The sequence below is a fragment of the Vulpes vulpes genome, chromosome X (assembly GCF_048418805.1).
Source record: "Vulpes vulpes isolate BD-2025 chromosome X, VulVul3, whole genome shotgun sequence".
Lineage (NCBI taxonomy): Eukaryota > Metazoa > Chordata > Mammalia > Carnivora > Canidae > Vulpes > Vulpes vulpes.
Window position 1 is genome coordinate 47,682,578 of NC_132796.1, and position 23,381 is coordinate 47,705,958.

The window sequence follows — 23,381 nt, forward strand, 5'->3', positions numbered from 1 at the left end:
TTCTTTAAGTCTGAGAAAAACCGAATTTTTTTAAATAAGTATTTGTTTTATTGATATACTAGGCTTAGACCTGTGTTTAACAAGCAAGCCTAATAATAGCACCATGGTTATAAGCTTGCTTTTCCAAGCCATCATTTAAACCCTAAAGAAAGGGCAGAGGGAAATGTCAGTGATCCATCTACTAGACAGAATCTAGCTTAAAACCTGGATCATAAAATGTATCTAAGCCGTTGCAGAGCAAAGTGAGATATACTGTCACCAAGACACTTGGTAACTTGCAGGTCCAGGTCTTTAGACTGCATTTTAGGTAGATTTTTAGATACGAACTTTTTTAATTGCAAAATAATATCTTGTGAATTGGGGCTAAAACAGGTCATCTTGCAAGAATCACTTTATTTGCTACTACTTTTTCATTTATTCATTCCTCAAATATTTATTGGCACTAAACTTTTCATACTGGGCCCTTATATAGGACTTCATAATTTTTTCAAAAAAACATCATAGAATTCAATGCCAAAAAAATAAATAATTTGATTAAAAGTGGGCAAAAGACCTGAACAGACATTTACCATTTACTACCTTCATAAATGTCAAAACTGAATTCTGATTTCTATTAGGCATTTGGTACAATTCATGGAATGCACTAGTGGCATTATTTTAATATATTTCAATGGAATGCTATAGGCATTTTACATTTTTTAACATGATAATTCTCAGTATGATAAAAATGTATATCAGAATAAAGATGTATCAAAATATGGGATCCCTGGGCGGCACAGGGTTTAGCACCTGCCTTCGGCCCAGGGCATGATCCTGGAGTCCCGGGATTGAGTCCTACATCAGGCTCCCTGCATGGAGACCGCTTCTCCTTCTGCCTGTGTCAATGCCTCTCTCTCTGTGTGTGTCTCTCATGAATAAATAAATAAAATCTTTTAAAAAAAGATGTATCAAAATATTAACAATGTTTGTCTCTGAGAGGTAGTAAAACATATCCTGCAAGGATTTTTCTTTATATTTTATGTATTTTCCACATTGTACATTATAAATATACATTACTCTTATAATAATTAGACATTTCATTGAATAATAATTGACATACTATATTGTATTAGTTTCATATGTACAACGTAGTGATGTGTTACTTATATACACAACAAAATGGTCACCACAATAAGCCTACCTACCATCTGTCATCCTACAAAGTCATTAAAATATGATTGACTATTATATATATAATATTATATTCCTTATGCCATACATTACATTCTCATTTTCGTAGATGGCTTTTAAGATGCTGAGGAATGTTCCCTCTATCCCTACACTCTGAAGAGTTTTGATCAGGAATGGATGCTGTATTTTGTCAAAAGCTTTCTCTGCATCTATTGAGAGAATCATATGGCTCTTGTTTTTTCTCTTGTTGATATGATCTATCATGTTGATTGCTTTACAAGTGTTGAACCAGCCTTACATCCGGGGATAAATTACACTTGGTCATGGTGAATAATCTTTTTAATGCACTGTTGGATCCTATTGGATCTATATTGTGTGTTTGAGACTTTTCTTGGTTCATGAGATAGGCTGGTGTTGTTATATACTTCCCTCTTATGACAGTCTTTGTTGTATCCCAAAAATTTTGGAACATCCATATAGTTTATAATTTCTTTTTTAATTTCTTGGTAAACCCATTAATTTTTTAGTAGGATGTTCTTTACTCTCCATGTATCTGTGTTCTTTCTAAATATTTTCTTGTGGGTGACTTCAAGTTTCACAGGAGTGGTCTGAAAATATGCATTGTATGCTCTTAATCTTTTTGTACTTGTTGAGAGCTGGTTTATGACCCAGTATGTGATATTTTCTGTAGAATGTCCTATGTACACTCAAAAACAATGTATATTCTGCTGCTTTAGGATGAAATGTTCTGAATATATCTGTTAAGTCCATCTGGTCTAGTGTGTCATTCAAAGTCATTATTTCCTTGTTGATTTTCTGTTTAAATGATCTGTCTATTGATGTAAGTGGAATGTTAAATGCTCTACTATTATTGTATTATTATCAGAGTTTCTTTATGTTTGTTATTAATTGATTTATATATTTGGGTATTCCCAAGTTGGGGGCATAAATATTTACAACTGTTAGATCTTCCTGATGGATAGACCCCTTAATTATGATATAATGACCTTCCTCATCTCTTGTTCCACTCTGTTTTAAAATCTAGTTTGTCTGAGATAAATATGGCTATTTCAGTTTTCCTTTGACATCCATTAGCATGATAGATAGATCTCCATTCCCTTACTTTCAATCTGCAAGTGTCTTTAGGTCTAAAATGAGTCTCTTTTAGGCAGCATATAGATGGATCTAATTTTTTAATCCATTCTGCTAACCTATGTCTTTTGTGTGGAACATTTAGTCCATTAACATTCAGAGTGATTATTGAAAGATACGAATTTAGTGCCATTGTGTTACCTGTAAAGTTGGCATTTCTGTAGATTGTCTCTATTCCTTTCTAGTCTTTGTTGCTTTTGGTCTTTTATTCCCTAAAGAGTCCCCCTTAATATTTCTTGCAGGTAGGTTTACTCGTCATGAACTCCTTTAGTTTTTTGTTTTTTTTTTTTCGTCTGGGAAACTTTTTACCTCTCCTTCTATTCTGAATGAAAGACTTGCTGGATACAGTATTCTTGGCTACACATTTTTCCCATTCAGAATGTTGAATATATCCTGTCACTCTCTTCTGGCCTGCTAAGTTTCTGTGGATAGATCTGATGCCAACATGATCTGTCTTCCCTTATAATTTAGGGACTTTTTTTTTACCTTTGCTGCTTTCAGGAGTCTATCCTCATCTGTGTATTTTGTGAATTTGACTCTGATATGCCTTGGCACTAGCCAGATTTAATTTAGTGGGGATTCTCTGTGCTTCTTGGATTTAGATGTCTCTGTTCTTCCCCGGATTATGGACATTTTTAGCTATAATTTGCTCAGATAAACCTTCTGCCCCCTTTTCTCTCTCTTCAACTTCAGGGATCCTATGATATGAAGTTACTGAGTTCCCTAATTCTAACTTATGATCCATTATGTTTGTTTCCCTCTTCTTTTCAGCTTAATTATTTCCCATAATTTTATCTTTTTTATCACTGATTCATTCCTCTGTTTCATCCATCCCTCCTTGCCATGTCATCCATTTTGGGTTGCAACTTGTTTATAGCATTTTAAATTTCAGTCCGAGTAGATTTTAGCTCTTTTATCTCTGCAGTAAGGGATTCTTCTATGCTTTTTTTCAGTCCCAGTAAATATCTTTATAATTTTTTAAGTGCCCAGTTTAGATGTCATAATTATGATTGTATTTATGAAATCCTTGACTATTACTTCCAATTTCTGTTCTTTTGGGGTGAATTCCTCTGTTGTTTTTTCCAAGACTATTAAAAAAAGCTATATCCTAGGTGTGTTTTGGTCTGCATGTTACAAGAAACTAGATCTAAAAATAAAAAATCTATTTAAAAATGTATAAATATATATAATTTTAAAAGAAAAAAGAATTACAAAATTAAAAATTAAACAAAATAAAAATAGAAAAGGGAGCTATTTCCCTTAGAACTGAAGGTTTGCTCTATGATCAGTAGAATTCATGCTGGTGAGCGGTTTGTACTTGTCTTCTGGTGTGGGGACCCATTACACTGATTCTCAGACCTCCTTTCTCCATTGAAGATGCACCTACTGGATGTAGGCTTGTGAAGCTTGGTTTAAGCTTCTCAGATTCTCAGACCTCCTTTCTCCATTGAAGATGCACCTACTGGATGTAGGCTTGTGAAGCTTGATGTAAGCAGCTCCGTTTTCCACGTGATGGTGCTATTTACCTCACTGAGGTCTGTCCTTGCTTATGGGTGGCCTAACCCCACATTCACTCCTCCTGGAACTTGGAGTTTATGTCCCCCACTCTCCCCTCTTGTGTTCCTGGCTTCCATCATATCCCTGCCTTTCCCTTGTCTTTGTCCAAACCATCCACCTTCCAAGCAGCACTGTGCTGTGTTTTATCTTAAGCACATTGCTGGGTTTCAAAACTCCAAATTTTAGGGACTCTTATGGTGCAGACCCCCAGTGATCCTCTGGGAGAGGGCCTTGCTGTGCTTTTGCCATTTGCCAATCCACCCCAGGAAAGTGGATGCATCATTGGGCATCGGTTTATTGTAAAGTGAAGCCAAAAATCTGGCCCCCCAGGCTCACTGCCCTCAGGGGGCATCCCTGCTCCTGTGGCTGGGAACAGTGAAGCATTATCGATAACACCAGTTCTTCTTGCTACACAGAGGGTACTCATACCATGCTGTTGGTTCCTGAGTCTCCACTCTCCTTACCCAGTGGAGCACCTTTAGGCCAGGCACAACCCTGGCAATAGTGGACTTCTAAAACCCAATTTTGTGTTCCACTGCTTATAATACCTTGTAGTAGTCTCTATAAGCAGGACTCCCTCCCCTCCACAGCATCTGTAGTTATTATCTCCCTCAAATCAACTCTCTATACCTCTTACCTTCCAGGAGGTGGTTGCTTTTCTACTCGTAGACTTGTAGTCTTGTTCTCTTGGTCCTCAGATTGATTTCTTGGGTATTCAGAATGATTTGATAGTTATCTAGCTGTATTTGAGGGACAATGCAAGTTTGGGGCCACCTACTCCTCTGCCATCTTAACTTCTCCTGCCATTGCTTTTCCTTGTGTTACTTATGCAAACACTTGTAATGTAGGCTGAGATTTTCTAAGCTGGCTGTCAGGAATCTTGCTGGCTCTGCCACCACCAAGCTGGCCATCAAGTGTGCCCCCCCTTCCTCTCCCCACCATATCCTAGAGGATGAGTAGAATCTCCTCTTATGACTACTTTTGCTGCATCCCAAAGGTTTTGGACAACTGTGTTTTAATTTTAATTTGTGTGCATGTATTTTTTTTTCTTCTTTCACTTCCTGATTGACTCATTCATTCTTTAGTGTTCTTTAACCTGCATGTATTTGTGATCCTTCCAGATTTTTTTCTTGTGGTTAAGTTAACTAAGTTTCATAGCATTGTGGTCAGAAAATACCCATGGTATGAATCTAATCTTTTTGTACTTGCTGAGGTCTGATTTGTGACCCAGTATGTGACCTATTCTGGAGAATGTTCTGTGTGCATTTGAAAAGAATATGTATTCTACTACATTATGATGAAATGTTCTGAGTATACCTGTTAAGTCCATTTGGTCTACTGTGTTATTCAAAGCCATTTTTTTCCTAGTTGATTTTCTGCTTAAATGACCTATCCTTTGATGTCAGTGGAGTATTAAAAGTCCCCTATTATTACTGTATTATTCTTAATGAGTTCCTGTATGTTTGTCATTAATTGTTTCATATATTTGGGTGCTCCCAGGTTGGGGGCATAAATATTTACAATTTTTACATCTTCTTGTTGGATAGTCCCTTTTACTGTTTATATAGTGCCCTTCGTCTTTTATTACATTCTTTGGTTTAGAGTCAAGTGTGTTTGATATAGATATGGCTATTTTTCTTTCTTTTGTCATCAACTTGCATGATAAATATTCTTCCAGCCCTCACTTTCAATTTGCAGGTGTCTTTGGGTCTAAAATGAATCTTATGTAGGTAGCTTATAGATGGGTCTTGTTTTTTTATCCACTCTTACACCCTATGTCTTTTGACTGAAGTGTGGTTTTTTTTTTTTTACATTCAGAATAATTATTGATAGATATGTATTTAGTGACATTTTCTTTCTTATTTAGTCATTGTTTCTAGAATTTTTCTCTGTCCCTTTCTAGTCTTTGACACTTTTGGTCTTTCCTTTGCACACACAGAGTCGCTTTTAATATTTTTTGCAGGGTTGTTTTAATGGTCACAAACTCCTTTTGTTTTTATTTGTCTGGGAAACCATTCATTCATTCATTCATTCATCCATCCATTCATAAGAGACCCAGAGAGAGGCAGAAACATAGGCAGAGGGAGAAGCAGGATCTCCACTGGGAACCTGATGCAGGACTTGCTTTGCTGGACAGAATATTCTTGGCTGCAGATTTTTCCCATTCAGCATATTGAATATTAATGCTACTCACTTCTGGCTTGCAAAGTTTCTGTGGAGAGATCTGTAGCTAGTATCTGTAGATCTGTAGCTAGTAGTAGGTTTTTTTCCTGTAAGTTAGGGATTTATTTTGTCTTTCTACTTTTAGGATTTTTTCTTTATAAATCTATTTTGCAAATTAAACTACAATATGTATTGGCATTGGCCTGCTTTTGTTGATTTTGATGGGAGTTCTCTGTGCCTTCTGGATTTGGATGTCTATTTCCTCCCAAGATTAGGGAACTTTTCAGGTATTATTTCCTCAAATAAACCTTCTGCCCTCTTTTCTCTCTCTTATTCTTCTGGGACTCCTATAGTATGAATGTTATTATATTTGATGGAGTCACTGAGTTCCCTAAGTCCCGCAAGGGGCAGCTGCAGAAAATGAAGGAGTCTTTAGATGATGTGATGGATTATCTTGTTAACAACACACCTCTCAACTGGCTGGTAGGTCCCTTTTATCCTCAGCTGACCGAGTCTCAGAATGCTCAGGACCAAGGTGCACAGAAGGACACAACCAGTCGGGAGGTCCAGCAGCCTGAGGACAGAACACATTAAAGCTGTTCTTGGTGCAGCAGGCCACATGATACTTTTGATATGTTGAAATTAACCTGCTAGGCAACTCTGAATTGGGGAAGCAGCTAGCTAAAGATCCTCAGTTGTAGTCATTTCTAACTGGATTAAGAGCTTTACAATTTTTGGCATTAGCAGATGAGTTCTTGTTTACCTGGCTGGTAAGAAAAGAGTGATAGGTTGGTCAGCCTAGCCAGGACTCCCAGAAAGTTTCAATGAATTTATGGTCTCATCCTGTTAACATTGTTGCTGTTTGTTTGTATTGAATAAAAACACCCTCATGTGAGCTGTGGTGTAAACTGTTCCTGTCTGGTCTGAGCAGGCTTCATCTCACTGGTTTGTCTCACAAAGCATGCCTGTATGACTTTAGGGGTTTTGTTTTGTTTTTTCATGAAGGAATGTGCCCTATGAATTCAATAAAATTCACTGCAGAATAGATCAAGTCTAAAAAAAAAAAAAAAAAAACATCTGTTCCACGTACTCCTGCAGGGTGGCTGCACACAGCTCGATGGCAATGTACTGGAACTGCCGGTCCCTCTCTCTGCAGAAGTAACAAATCACATTGGGGTGCTTATCTGATTCTCGAAGCAGCTGGACTTTTTTTTTGTTTTGTTTTACCCGAGGAGTTTATTTGAGCAGACTTGGGCACCGGCAGGCTCTGCATTAAAAGAAGGTGTTGGGCCTCTTGGTCGTGAAGCGTGGCTTGTGCTGACGATGCAAGACCCGATGGGGCAGTGGGAACTTGATCTCGGAGTCGTGGAACTGCTTGACCACTGGCCAGCGGCACTTGCTGGCTGCAATCTCCTCCACCTTCATGATCTGGATAGAGTGGGCCCGGGCACGATGTCGGGCACCCATGTCTCGGTAGCACTAGGTGACGGCGCCTGCGGTGGTCAGATCCCGGTATTCCTGGTACATGTTGTGGGTGCCACTGCGTGAATCAGCGCAGCCAGATGCCGAAGTTCTTCACCCGCAACGGAGATTTCTCGAACAGCTGTCCACAGTAGACAATTTCTCCAGAAGACTTCTTCATCTTCTTCAGTTGAGACACAAAGTACCAGAAGCGGGACTTGGCGACAACATGATTAGGTGCAAAGATTCGCATCTGATACAGGGGCGGAGTGCGACATTTAGGGGTGGGCAGACAGCGCCCTACCACCTTGTACTCTCGCAGCTGTGTTCTGTCATTCTTTTTTCTCTATTTTTTCAGCTTCATTATTTTTCATAACTTTATCTTGTATATCACTAACTCATTCCTCTGTTTCTTCCCTCCTTGTGATCATTACATCCAGTCAGTCTCAAATATCAGATATTGCATTTTTCATTTCTGTCTGTTTTTTAGCTCTTCTATCTCTGCAGTAAGTGTCTCTCTGATGTTTTCTATGCTTTTCTCTAGCATGGTTACTATCCTTATGACTGTTGCTTTAAATTCTGCATCAAGTATATTACTTATCTGTTTATTAAAAAAAATACTTATTTGTTTCAATTAGATCTCTGGCTGTGACCTTTTCTTGTTTTTTCTTTTGGTGTGAATTCCTCCACTATTTCTGCATTATGTCTAGGTCTCTGTCTTCTCTGTGTTAGAATTGCCTGTTATTTTTTTTCTGCTCCTGAGAGTAATGAATTTATGAAGAAGAGGTTATATAGTTTCCAGGGCCTGGTGCTTCAGATAATGTCTCTGGTGTGTGCTGCATCCACCCTGCTGCTGTGTTTTGGCCGCTTTATTCATCAGGTCAGCAGTCTGTAGAGGCTTTCTTTGCCTGCAGTGGGCAGTGTTTGTACCTTAGCTACAAAGTAGTGAGTTTTAACTAGTTGTACTCTGGTCTGATTGCTAAATGAGACCTAATGCCACTTCCACTAGAACTGAAACTTTGACAGTCTCTGTAGGCAGTAGATGTGGTGTATGCAGAGGTTTCTGGGGAAGGGACCCATTGTGCTGGTACTTAGGCACATTTGCCTGAGAAAAGCAGTACCAGCAGAGTGCAGGGGGGCAGGACTTGGTGTAAACAAGTTAGGCAGCCACTGTTAGTGCTGTGTTGTTTACTGAAATTGGTTTATGCTGAGGGTGGAGTAGGTCAGCATCCTTAGGTCTCTGTTCCGGCCAAGTCCCCTGACTTCTAAAACTCCAATCCTTGATCTCTGCTGGTTACAAACACTTAGAAAAATAAGCCTCTGTCATTTTCCCAGCCAACAGTTTTGGGGAAGTGTTCTCCTTGTGCATGTCCTTGTGCATTCCACTCTATCTTGTCTTTCTCTGTGATCAGGGCTCCTTCTCCTCCCAAGCACCCATGATGTTTCTCCTCTAGACCATGCCTCTGCATTTCCTACCTTCCTCAGTGTGACCTCTTCACTCCCTCTAGTTGTACAGTTTGTTCTGTTAGTCCTCTGTCAAGTTAATTTCTTGGGTATTCAGAATGATTTGATAGATATCTAGCTGTGTTCAAGGGACAAGGCAATCCTAGGGTCCTCCTAGTATGTTGTCATCTTAAGTCCGCCCCCAACATGGGTTTGTTTCTGGGATTCTATTACATTCTATTGATCTGTGTCTAGTTTTGTGCCAGTACCATACTGATTTGATTTGATTCTGTTGCTTTGTAGTATAGTTTGAAATCTGGGATTGTGATATCTCCAGCATTGTTTTTCTTTTTCAAGATTGCTTTACCTATTCAGGATCCTTTGTGTTTTCATACAAATTTGAGAATTACTTGTTCTAGTTCCATGAAAAACACTGTTAGTATTTTGTTAGGGATTGCATTGAATTTGTTTGGGGCAGTATGGATATTGTAAAAATGTTCATTTTTAAAAAGATTTTATTTATTTATTCATGAGAGACACAGAAAGAGAGAGGCAGAGACATAGGCAGAGAGAGAAGCAGGCACTATGCAGGGAGCCCAATGTGGGACTCGATCCCAGGACCCCAGGATCACGCCCTGTGCCAAAGGCAAGGGCTTAACTGCTGAGCCACCCAAGCATCCCAAAATGTTCATTTTTTCAATCCATAAACACATTACTCTTTCTGTTAATTTATGTCACCTTTAATTTCTTTCGTCAATGTTTGACATTTTTCATAGTGAAGGCCTTTCATCTCAGTTAAGTTTATCCCTACATATTTTGTTATTTTTTAAAGATGTTACTTATTTATTTATTTATTTATTTATTTATTTATTTATTTACTTATATGAGAGAGAGAGAGAGAGAGAGAGAGCATGGGGATAGGGAAGAGCAGAGAGAGAAGCAGACTTCCTGCTGAGCAGGAAGCCCAATGAGGGGCTCAATCCCAGGGCTCTAGAATCATGACCTGAGGTGAAAGCCGATGCTTAAACTACTGAGCCACCCTATTCTTTTTGATACAATTATAAAGGTTTTTTCCATACTTTCTGTAGTTCATTATTAGTGTATAGGAGCACAACAGAATTTTGTATATTGATTTTGTATCCTGCAAATTTTTTTTGCATTCATTTTGTTAAGTCTTTTGTTTTTTTAGTGGAGTATTTAGGGTTTTCTACATATAGTAAGTATCATGTCATCTGCAAATAGTGACAGTTCTACTTCTTGCTTACCAATCAAATGCCTTTTATGTTTTTTCTTGCTAATTACTGTATATACGGCTCCCAAGCTATGTTGAGTAAAAGTGGTGAGAGTGGACATCCTTGTTTTGTTCCTGATCTTAGAACAAAACCTCTCAGTTTTTCACCACTGAGCATGATGTTAGCTGTGTTTTTCATATATGGTCTTTATTATGTTGAGGTGCATTTCCTCTACATCCACTTTTTTGAGAGTTTTTTTTATTATAAATGGATGATAAATTTCATCAAATGTGTTTTCTGCATCTATCGAGATGATCCTATAATTTTTATACTTTGTTAATGCAGTGTGTCAGTTGATTGACTTGCAGATATTGAACCATCCTCAAATCCGTGGAGCAAATCATAGAAAATCAGGATGTATGATCTTTGTAATGTTTTGTTGAGTTGGTTTGTTAAAATTTTGTTAAATATTTTTGCATCTACAGTCATCAAAGACATTTACCTCCATTTTTTTCAAGTGAATTTGTCTCATTTTCATACCATGGTAGGTCTGGACTCATAGACTGAGCTTGGAGGCATTCCTTCCTCCTCAATTTTTTGGAATAGTTTGAGAAGAATGAGTATTAACTGTTTAAAATTTTGGTACAATTCACCTATGAAGCCATCTGGTCCTAGACTTTATTTGCTGGGAGGCTTTTGATTAATGATCCAGTTTCATTACTAGTAATTGGTATCAGATTTTCTCTTTCTTACTGATTTAGTCATGGAAGATTTCATGCTTTTAGGAATTTTTTTTACATTAGTTTTAGATACACATCATAGTAATACAACAATCTTAAACATTAAGCTATGCTTACCACTACTGTAGCTACTATCTGACCACAAATACGTTATCATTGTATTACACTGTATTGAGAATATCACTGACAATATTTTAAGTTGTTTTTAATTCCAGTTATCATACAGTGTAATATTAGTTTCAGGTGTGAAATGTAGTTATTTAACACTTCCATACAACACCTGGTGCTCATTATAAGTATACTCCTTGTATAATCCCAATCATCTATGCAATTTATTCCCCACCCACCTCCCCTCTGGTAATGTCAGTTTATTCTCTTAGTTAAGTATATGTTTCTTGGATTACATCTCTCTCTCTCTGTCTCTCTGTTGGTCTGTCTATTTGTCTCTCTCTCTTTATCCCCCATATTCATTTGCTTTGTTTCTTAAGTTCCACATATGAGTGAAATAATATGGGATTTGTCTTTCTCTGACATATTTTGCTTAGCATAACACTGTCTAGCTCCATCCACATTGTTCCAAATGGCAAGATTTCATTCCTTTTTATGGCTGAGTAATATTGTATGTGTGTGTGTGTATATACCATATCTTTATCCATTCATGAGTCAGTGGACACACAGGTTGTTTCCACAATTTGGCTATTGTAGATAATGATACTATAAACATCAGGGTGCATGTATCCCTTTGAATTAGCATTTTGGTATTCTGTGAGTAAATATCTCCTAGTGCAATTGTTGGACTGTAGGGTAGTTCTATTTTTAACTTTTTAAGGGACCTCCATACTGTCTTCCAGAGTAGCTGGTCATCCTGAATGGGAAAAAAATGGAGAGATTTTTCTCTATGATCAGGAACATGACAGGGATGTCCACTCTCACCACTGTTATTTTTTTGAATAAAGATTTTAAAAAAATCTTTAAAAGATTGAAAAAAAAGAAAAAAAAGATTGATGGACTAATTGATTTATATGAGAGAGTTGAGAGTGGGAGAAGGGTTAGAGGAGGAGGGAGAAAGGAAATCTTAAGCAGGCTCCACACACAGCACGGGGCCTGACCCAGGGCTCAATCTCACAAACTTCAGATCATGACCTGAGTGTCATGATTTGGACACTTAACTGAGCCACTCAGGCACCCACACTACTGTTTTTTTTTTTTTAAGATTTTATTTATTTATTCATAAGAGACAGAGAGAGAGACAGAGAGACAGAGAGACAGAGACACAGGCAGAGGGAGAAGCAGGCTCTATGCAGGGAGCCTGATGAGGGACTCCATCCTGGGACTCCAGGACCACGCCCTGGGCTGAAGGCAGGTGCTAAACTTCTGAGCCACCCAGGGATCCCTACTGTTGTTTAACATACCAATAGAACACCTAGCTGCAGCAATCAGGCAACAAAACGAAGTAAAAGTCATCCAATTTGGCAAGGAAAAAGTAAAACTTTCACTATTTACAAGTGACATGCTACTCTATTTAGAAAACCTGAAAGATTCCACCAAAAAACTGCTAGCACTGAAAAATGAATTCGGTAAAGTCACAAAATACAAAATCAATATACAGAAATCTGTTGCACCAGCAATGAAGTACCAGAAAGAGAATTCAAGGAATAAATCACACTTAAAATTGCACCAAAATGCATGAGATACCTAGGAACAAACCTAACCAAAGAGGTGACTTTGGTTTTTATTCTGGTGGAATAAACCAAAGATGACTTTGGTTTATTCAACACTTTTATTCTGAAAACTATAAAGCATTGATTAAAGAAATTGAAAAGGGCACAAAGTAATGGAAAGACATCCCATGCTCATGTTTTGGAAAAACAGATATTATGAAAATGTCAATATCAGACAAAGCGATCTACACTTAAATGCAATCTCTCTCAAAATACCTGTATCACATTTCACAAAACTAGAGCAAACAATCCTAAAATTTCTATGGAAACACAAAAGATTTCAAATAGCCAAAGCAACCTTGAAAAAGAAAAGCTGGAGACATCATGATTTTGGACATCAAATTAGATTGGAAAGCTATAGTGATAAGCTATAGAATAAGTGTGGTACAGGTGCAACAACAGACACATCAATCTATAGAACAGAATATAAAATCCAGAAAGGACCCACAACCATATGGTCAATTAATTTTTGACAAAAGAAAAAAAATCCCCAGTGGGAAAAGACAGTCTCTTGATCAAATGGTGTTGGGCAAACTGCATGGCAACCTGCAAAATAATGAAACTGGACCACTTTTTTACACGATACACAAATATAAATTCAAAATAGATGAAAGACCTAAATGTGATACCTGAAATCATAAAAATGCTAGAGGAGAAAACAGATAGTAACCTCTTTTACATCAGCCATAGTAACTTCTTTCTAGATGTCTCCTGAAGCAAGGGAAATAAATACAAAAAATAAACATCATCAAGATAAAAAGCTTCTGCACAGTGAAGGAGAAAAAAATCAACAAAATTAAAAGGCAACCTAAGAAATGGGCAGATATTTGCAAATGACGTATTTGATAAAGTGTTAGTATCCTAAATATATAAAGAATTTATAAAACTCAACATCCCAAAAAGAATAATCCAATTAAAAAATGGGCTAAATACATGAATAGACATTTTTCCAAAGAGATACAGATGTCCAGCAGCACATGAAAAGAAGCTCAAAATCATTTATCATCAGGGAAATACAAATCAAAAGTAAAATAGGATCTCACATCTGTCAGAATGGCTAGAGATAACAACACAGGAAACAAGTGTTGGTGAAGGATGTGGATAAAGGCGAACTCTCTTGCACTGTTGGTGGGAATATATAAACTGGTGCAGACATTCTGAACTGTGTTTCTTATGGTGTGCCTTTTATTCCCATGACTTATTCATTCCATAAACTGGAGCCTATATCTTCTAGTCCTCTTCACCTATGTTGCCTAACACCACACCTTCTCCCATCTAGAAATAATAGCTTGTATTCTGTATTTATAGGTCTGACTCTTTTCTTTGTTTATTCACTTGATTTGTTTTTAGATTCCACATGTGAGTGAAATCACATGGTGTTTCTCTTTCCCTGTTTGAGCTATTTCAGTTACCCTAATACCCTCTTGGTCCATCTATGTTGTCACAGATCCTTTTTTATAGCTACATAATATTATCCATTATCTATCTATATCTATACCTATCTATATCTATCTTCCTCATCCACTATATCTATACCTATCTATATCTATCTTCCTTATATAACTATACCTATATCTATACCTATCTATATCTATCTTCCTTATCCCATATACTGATGGACATTTGGGTTGCTTCCACATCATGGCTTTTGTTTATTTTTTAAAATCAGATTTTTATTTGCTACCATCTGTATAAGTTCTTTATTTAGTTTGGATATTAACACCTTAACTTCTATTTATAAATATCTTCAGCCATTCAGCATGTTCTCATATTTTTGATGGCTTCCATGATGTGCAGAAACTTTTCATTTTGATATAGTCCAAATACTTTATTTTTGCTTTCATTTCCCTTGCCTGAAGAGACACACCTAGAAAAATATTGCTACTCCTGATGTCAGAGAAACTATTACCTGTGTTCTCTTCTAAGCTTTGTTGGTTTTAGTTTTCACATTTAGGTCTTTAATCCATTCTTTTATTTTTGTGCATTGTGTTAGAAACTGATTCAATTTAGTTTTTTTACATATATCTCCCCATTTTCCCCAGCACCATTTATTGAAAAGACTGTCTTAGTGTCTTCAACAAAAGTCTTTGGGAAAATTGGACATCCACATGTAAAGTATGAAAATAGACCACTTTCTTACAACATACACAAAAATAAACTCAAAATAGATGAAAAGACCTAAATGTGAGACAGGAATCCGTCGAAATCCTAGAGGAGAATACAGGTAGCAACCTCTTTGACCTCAGCCATAGCAACTTCTTACAAGACATGTCTCCAAAGGCAAGGGAAACAAAATAAAAAATGAACTATTAGGACTTCATCGTGATAAAAAAAGCATTTGCAAAGAAAATGAAACAGTTGACAAAACCAAAACACAATTCAAAAAATGGAAGAAAATATTTAAAATTGTCTTACCAGATAAATAGCTAGTATCTAAGATCTATAAAAACTCACCAAACTCAACACCTAAAAACCAAATAATCTAGTCAAGAAATGGGCAGAACACATGAACAGACATTTCTCCAAAGAAGACATACAAATGGCCAACAGACATGTGAACAAATGTTCAACATCATTCAGTATCAAGCAAAACAAATATTGGCAAGGATGTAGAGAAAGGGGAACCCTCCTACACTCTTAGTGGGAATGCAAACTGGTACAGCCACTCCGGAAAACAGTATGGAGTTTCCTCAAAAAGTTAAAAATAGAGCTACCCTATGACCCAGCAATTAAATTACTAGTTATTTAACCAAAGGATAAACACTTAGTGATCCAAAAGGGTACCTACACCACAAAGTTTATAGCAGAAATGTCCACAATAACCAAACTATGGAAAGAGCCCAAATATCCATCAAAAGATGAATGGATAAAGAATATATATAGATGGAATATAGATGGAATATAATGGAATATTACTCAGTCGTCAAAAAGTGAAATCTTACCATTTGCAATAACATGGATGAAACTAGAGGATATTATGCTAAGTCAAATAAGTCAGTCAGAGAAAGACTGACATATGATTTCATTCATATGTGGAATTTAAAAAAGAAAACAAATGAGCATATGGGAAGGGAAGGAAAAATAAAGTAAGGTAAAAACAGGCAAACCATAAGAGACTCTTAACTATAGAAAACAGAGGGTTGCTGGAGGAGACATGGGTTGGGGTATGGAATTATAGGATAATGAGAATTAAGGATAGCACATTATGTAATTAACACTGGGTGTTACATGCTACTGATAAATGACTAAATTCTACCCCTGAAACTAATAATACACTATATGTTAACTAAATTGAATTTAAGTAAAAAATTAAAAAGTAGATAAACTACAAAGCTGTAGTAATCTAAACAGTACAGTATTGGCACAAAAGGAGACACATAGATCCATGAACAGACTGGAGAGTCCAGAAATAACCTGACACTTATATAGTCCATGAAAAATGAGGAGAGACTATACAATGGGAAAAAGACAGTCTTTTCTTATTTAAAAAATTATTTTTATTTCCAGAATGGCTGCACCAGCTGCCTTCCCACCAACAGAAGGTCCCATTTCTCTTCACCAGTATCTGTTGTTTCCTGAGGTTTTGATCTTAGCCACTCTGACTAGTGTGAGTTGGTAACTCCTCATGGGTTTGAATTGTATTTCCCTGATCCCAAATGATGTTGATCATCTTTTCATGTGTTGCTGGGCATTTGTTTGTCTTCTTTGGAGAAATGTATATTCATATATTCTGCCCACTTCTTGCTAGGGTATTGTTTTGTTTCCTTTTGAGGGCTTTGAATGACACACACTGGACCAGATGAACTTCACACCACCAACACCAAGGAAATATAAACAATTTTAAGAATATAGTATAAGCAACTATGGGCCAAAAAAATTAGGCAATCTGGGAGAAACGGATGCATTCCTAGAAACATATAAAGTGCCAAAACTCCAATGGAAAGAAGTAGAAAACCTTAACAGACCCATCGACAACAAGGAAATTAAAGCAGCAATAAAAAATCTCCCAACAAGCAAGACTTCTGGGCCTGATTGCTTCTCAGGGCCTGATGGCTTTCCATTCTACCAAATATTTAAGGAAGAATTAATACCAACTCTTCTGAAACTGTTCCAAAAAATTAGTATGAAAGGAAAACTTTCAAATTCATTCTATGAAGGCAGCATTACCTTGATCTCAAAACCAAACAATGACCCAACCAAAAAGGAGAATTATAGGTCAATATTCCTGATGAACATGGATGCAAAATGTCTTACCATGATACTAGCCAATAAGATCCAACAGTCCCTTCAAAGGATTATTCACCACAATAAAAAAGGTTTTATTCCTGGGCTACAGGGGTGGTTCAACATCCATAAGTGAATTAGTATGATGCATCACATTTTTAAAAAAAGGATAAGAACCATATGATGCTCTCAATAAATGCAGCAAAAGCATCTGACAAAATAGAGCATCCTTTCTTGATTATTCACCACAACAAAAAGGTTTTATTCCTGGGCTACAGGGGTCGTTCAACATCCATAAGTGAATTAGTATGATGCATCACATTAAAAAAAAAGGATAAGAACCATATGATGCTCTCGATAAATGCAGCAAAAGCATCTGACAAAATAGAGCATCCTTTCATGGTAAAAACCCTCCACAATGTAGGGGTATAGGGAACATAGTTCAACATCATAAAACTCACACATGAATGATCCACAGGTAATATCATACCTCAACAGGGAAAAAGAGTTTTTTCCTCTAAGGTAAAAAATATGACAGTGATGTCCGCTCTCACCACTGTTATTCAATATAATACCAGAAGTCCTATTCTCAGCAATCAGACAATGGAAAAGAAATACAAGGCATACAAATCAGCAAAGAAAAAGTAAAAATGTCACTCCTCACAGATGACATGTAGAAAACCCAAAAGCTTCCAGCAAAAAAAAAAATAAAAATAAAAATAAAAATCCTAGAACTCATTAAAGAATTCAGTAAAGTGGAGGATATAAAATCAACACACAGAAGTACGTTGCATGTCTACACACTAACAACTAAGCAACAGAGGAGCAATTGAGGAATTGATCCCATATGTCACTGCACCAAAAATGATAATATACCAAGGAATAAAAGTAACCCTTTAAAAGATGTGTATCTTGAAATCTATAGAACATTTATGAAAGAAATTGAGGAAGACACAAATAAATGGAAAACTATTCCATGCTCATGGATAGGAAGAACACATATTGTGAAAATATCTATACTACCAAAAGTAATCTTTATGTTTAAATCGATCCTTATCAAAATACCACCATTATTTTCCCAATGCTAGAACAAACATTCCTAAAATTTGTGTGGAGCCACAAAAGACTCTAAATAGCCAAAAAATCTTGATAAAGAAAACAAAACCATATTTCTGGACTTCAAGTTATATTACAAAGTTGTAGTGGTCAAGACAATATTGTACTGGCACGAAAATAGACACATACATCAATGAAACAGAATAGAGAACCCAGAAATGGACCCTCAACTCTATGGTCAACTAATAGTTGACAAAGCAGAAAGGAATATCCAATGGAAAAAAAAGTCCCTTCCACAAATGGTGTTAAGAATGCTGGACAGCCCATCTAAAGATGAATGGATAAGGAAGATGTGGTGGAGGAGGGGCAAGATGGCGGAAGAGTAGGGTCTCCAAATCACCTGTCCCCACCAAATTACCTAGATAACCTTCAAATTATCCTGAAAATCTACGAATTCAGCGTGAGATTTAAAGAGAGAACAGCTGGAACGCTACGGTGAGAAGAGTTCGTGCTTCAATCAAGGTAGGAAGACGGGGGCGAGGGGGGGAAGAAATAAAGAAACAAAAGGCCTCCAAGGGGGAGGGGCCCTGCAAGGAGCCAGGAAAAGGCCGGGGCGAGTGTCCCCAGGACAGGAAAGCCCCCTCCTGGAGAAGCAGGAGCTGCACCAATCTTCCCGGGCGGGAAGGCCTTGCAGGGATTTGGAGCAGGACTCCAGGAGGGCGGGGATGCCCTCAGGCTACCTGGGACAATAACAGAGGAACTGCGCCCCAGGGAGAGTGCACTGAGCTCCCTGAAGGGCTACAGCAAGTGCATGGCTTGACCCGAGGGCAGCTCGGAGGGGCTCGGGCGGCAGCTCCGTGGAGGGGGCTGCGCCTCCAGAGCACGAATCCAACAGCGCAGGCCCGGGAGCACAGGGTGCCCAGGACAGACCCCAGATTCGACCTTCCCTTGGGACAGGCAGAGGCCGGGAGGGCCCAGGATGGCAAGGACGCTTCTGCCCCCGGCTGAGCAGATCAGCAGCCCCGCCCCGGAGCCTCCAGGCCCCTGCAGACTGAGAGTTATTGCTGGAGCTGAATCCAGGACTCCAGAGCTGGCCACCGCCACTGTGGTTGTTCCTCCAGGGGCGGCTCGGGGTAAACAACCCCCACTGAGCCCTACACCAGGCAGGGAACAGAGCAGCTCCCCCAAGTGCTAACACCTGAAAATCAGCACAACAGGCCCTTCCCCCAGAAAACCAACTAGAGGGACAAATTCCAGGGGAAGTCAAGGGACTTAAAGTATACAGAAACAGAAGATACTCCCCTGTGTTTGTTTGTCTGTTTGTTTGCTTTTTGATTTGTTTCCTTCCCCCACCCTTTTTTTCCTTTCATTCTTTTTCTTTCTCTTCCTTCTCTTTTTTTCTTCCTTTTTCCTTTTTTCTTTTTCTCTTTTCTTCGCTTCTTTCACTCCTCTCTTCTTCTCCTTTTCCCAATACAACTAGCTTTTGGCCACTATGCACTGAGCAAAATGACTAGAAGGAAAACCTCACCTCAAAAGAAAGAATCAGAAACAGTCCTCTCTCCCACAGAGTTACAAAATCCGGATTACATTTCAATGTCAGAAAGCCAAATCAGAAGCACTATTATAAAGCTACTGGTGGCTCTAGAAAAAAAGCATAAAGGACTCAAGAGACTTCATGACTGCAGAATTTAGACCTAATCAGGCAGAAATTAGAAGTCAATTGAATGAGATGCAATCCAAACTAGAAGTCCTAACGACGAGGGTTAATGAGGTGGAAGAACGAGTGAGTGACATAGAAGACAAGTTGATGGCAAAGAGGGAAACTGAGGAAAAAAGAGACAATTAAAAGACCATGAAGATAGATTAAGGGAAATAAACAGCCAGAGGAAGAAAACCCTACGTTTAATTGGGGTTCCAGAGGGTGCCGAAAGGGCAAGAGGGCCAGAATATGTATTTGAACAAATAATAGCTGAAAACTTTCCTAATCTGGAAAGGGAAACAGGCATTCAGATCCAGGAAATAGAGAGATCCCCCCTAAAATCAATAAACAACCGTGTGAACAGTTGTTCAACACCTCCACATCTAATACTTAAGCTTGCAAATTCCAGACAAAGAGAAGATCCTTAAAGCAGCAAGAGACAAGAAATCCCTGACTTTTATGGGGAGGAGTATTAGGGTAACAGCAGACCCCTCCACAGAGACCTGACAGGCCAGAAAGGGCTGGCAGGATATATTCAGGGTCCAAAATGAGAAAAACATGCAACCAAGAATACTTTATTCAGCAAGGCTCTCATTCAAAATGGAAGGAGAGATAAAGAGCTTCCAAGACAGGCAGGAACTGAAAGAATATGTGACCTCCAAACCAGCTCTGCAAGAAATTTTAAGGGGGACCCCTAAAATTCCCCTTTAAGAAGAAGTCCAGTGGAACAATCCACAAAACAAGGACTGAATAGATATCATGGTGACACTAAACTCATATCTCTCAATAGTAACTCTGAACGTGAATGGGCTTAATGACCCCATCAAAAGGCGCAGGGTACCAGATTGGATAAAAAAGCAGGACCCAGGAATCCCTGGGTGGCGCAGCGGTTTGGCGCCTGCCTTTGGCCCAGGGCGCGATCTTGGAGACCCTGGATCGAATCCCACATCAGGCTCCCGGTGCATGGAGCCTGCTTCTCCCTCCGCCTGTGTCTCTGCCTCTCTCTCTCTCTCTCTCTGACTATCATAAATAAATAAAAATTAAAGAAAAATTTAAAAAATTCTTTAAAAAAAAAGCAGGACCCATCTATTTGCTGTCTACAAGAGACTCATTTTAGACATAAGGACACCTACAGCCTGAAAATAAAAGGTTGGAGAACCATTTACCATTCAAAAATCCTCAAAATAAAGCAGGGGTAGCCATCCTTATATCAGAGAAACTAAAATTTGGCCCAAAGACTGTAGTGATATATGAAGAGCGACACTACATTGTACTTAAAGGATCTATCCAACAAGAGGACTTAACAATACTCAATATATATGCCCTGAATGTGGGAGCTGCCAAATATATCAATCAATTAATAACCAAAGTTAAGGCATACTTAGATAATAATACACTTATACTTGGTGACTTCAATCTAGCTCTTTCTATACTCAATAGGTCTTCTAAGCACAACATCTCCAAAGAAACGAGAGCTTTAAATGATACACTGGACCAGATGGATTTCACAGATATCTACAGAACTTTACATCCAAACTCAACTGAATACACATTCTTCTCAAGTGCACATGGAACTTTCTCCAGAAGAGACCACATACTGGGTCACAAATCAGTTGTGAACTGATACCAAAAGATCGGGATCATCCCCTGCATATTTGCAGACCATAATGCCTTGAAATTAGAACCAAATCACAACAAGAAGTTTGGAAGGACCACAAACACGTGGAGGTTAAGGACCATCCTGCTAAAAGATGAAAGGGTCACCAGGAAATTAAGGAAGAATTTAAAAGATTCATGGAAACTAATGAGAATGAAGATACAACCGTTCAAAATCTTTGGGATGCAGCAAAAGCAGTCCTGAGGGGGAAATACATCGCAATACAAGCATCCATTCAAAAACTGGAAAGAACTCAAATACAAGAGCTAACCTTACACCTAAAGGAGCTAGAGAAAAAACAGCAAATAGATCCTACACCCAGCAGAAGAAGAGAGTTAAAAAACATTCGAGCAGAACTCGACGAAATCGAGACCAGAAGAACTGTGGAACAGATCAACAGAACCACGAGTTGGCTCCTTGAAAGAATTAATAAGATAGATAAACCATTAGCCAACCTTATTAAAAAGAAGAGAGAGAAGACTCCAATTAATAAAATCATGAATGAGATAGGAGATATCACTACCAACACCAAGGAAATACAAACGATTTTAAAAACATATTATGAACAGCTATACGCCACTAATTTGGCAATCTAGAAGAAATGGATGCATTCCTGGAAAGCCGCAAACTACCAAAACTGGAACAGGAAGAAATAGAAAAACTGAACAGGCCAAAAACCAGGGAGGAAATTGAAACAGTCATCCAAAACCTCCCAAGACACAAAAGTCCAGGGCCAGATAGACTTCACAGGGGAATTCTATCAAACGTTTAAAGCAGAAACACTACCTATTCTACTAAAGGTGTTTCAAAAGATAGAAAGGGATGGAATACTTCCAAATTTGTTCTATGAGGCCAGCATCACCTTAATTCCAAAAACAGACAAAGAATTCACCAGAAAGGAGAATTATAGACCAATATCGCAGATGAACACCAATGCAATAATTCTCAACAAGATACTAGCCAATAGGATCCAATAGTACATTCAGAAAATTATTCACCATGACCAAGTAGGATTTATCCCCGGGACACACGGCTGGTTCAACACTCGTTAAACAATCAATGTGATTCATCATATCAGGAAGAGAAAAAGCAAGAACCATATGATCCTCTCATTAGATGCAGAGAAAGCATTTGATAAAATAGAGCATCCATTCCTGATCAAAACTCTTCAGAGTGTAGGGAGAGAGGGAACATTCCTCAACATCTTAAAAGCCATCTACAAAAAGCCCCAGCAAATATCATTCTCAATGGGGAAGCACTGGGAGCCTTTCCCCTAAGATCAGGAACAAGACAGGGATGTCCACTCTCACCACTGCTATTCAACATAGTACTGGAAGTCCTAGCCTCAGCAATCAGGCAACAAAAAGACATTAAAGGCATTCAAAATGGCAAAGACAGTCAAACTCTCCCTCTTCGTGGATGACATGATACTCTACGTAGAAAACCCAAAAGCCTCCACCCCCACATTGTTTGAACTCAGACAGCAATTTGGTCGCGTGGCAGGATACAAATCAATGCCCAGAAATCAGTGGCATTTCTATCCACTAACAATGAGACTGAAGAAAGAGAAATTAAGGAGTCAATCCCATTTACAATTGCAACCAAAAACATAAGATACCTAGGAATAAACCTAACCAAAGAGGTGAAGGATCTATACCCTAAAAACTATAGAACCCTTCTGAAAAGAATTGAGGAAGACACAAAAAGATGGAAAAATATTCCATGCTCAGGGATTGGCAGAATTAATATTGTGAAAATGTCAATGTTACCCAGGGCTATTTACACGTTTAATGCAATCCCTATCAAAATACCATGGACTTTCTTCAAAGAGTTGGAACAAATTATTTTAAGATTTGTGTGGAATCAGAAAAGGCCCCGAATAGCCAGGGGGATATGAAGAAAGAAAAACATAGCTGGGGCCATCATAATGCCAGATTTCAGGTTGTACTACAAAGCTGTGGTCATCGAGACAGTGTGGTACTGGGACAAAAACAGACACATACATAGATCAATGGAACAGAATAGATAATCCAGAAGTGGAACCTCCGCTTATGGTCAACTAATATTCGACAAAGGACGAAAGACTCTCCACTGGAAAAAAGACAG

At 38.2% G+C, this 23,381-nt stretch overlaps 1 protein-coding gene and 1 pseudogene across 9 annotated transcripts in view; one reads left to right on the forward strand and one right to left on the reverse strand.

The window, feature by feature from the left end:
* Window positions 1-23,381, forward strand: part of ZC3H12B (zinc finger CCCH-type containing 12B) — a 443,182-nt gene that overhangs the window by 365,731 nt on the left and 54,070 nt on the right. The window lies entirely within an intron of this gene.
* On the reverse strand, window positions 7,315-10,686 carry LOC112911216 (large ribosomal subunit protein eL20 pseudogene; annotated as a pseudogene).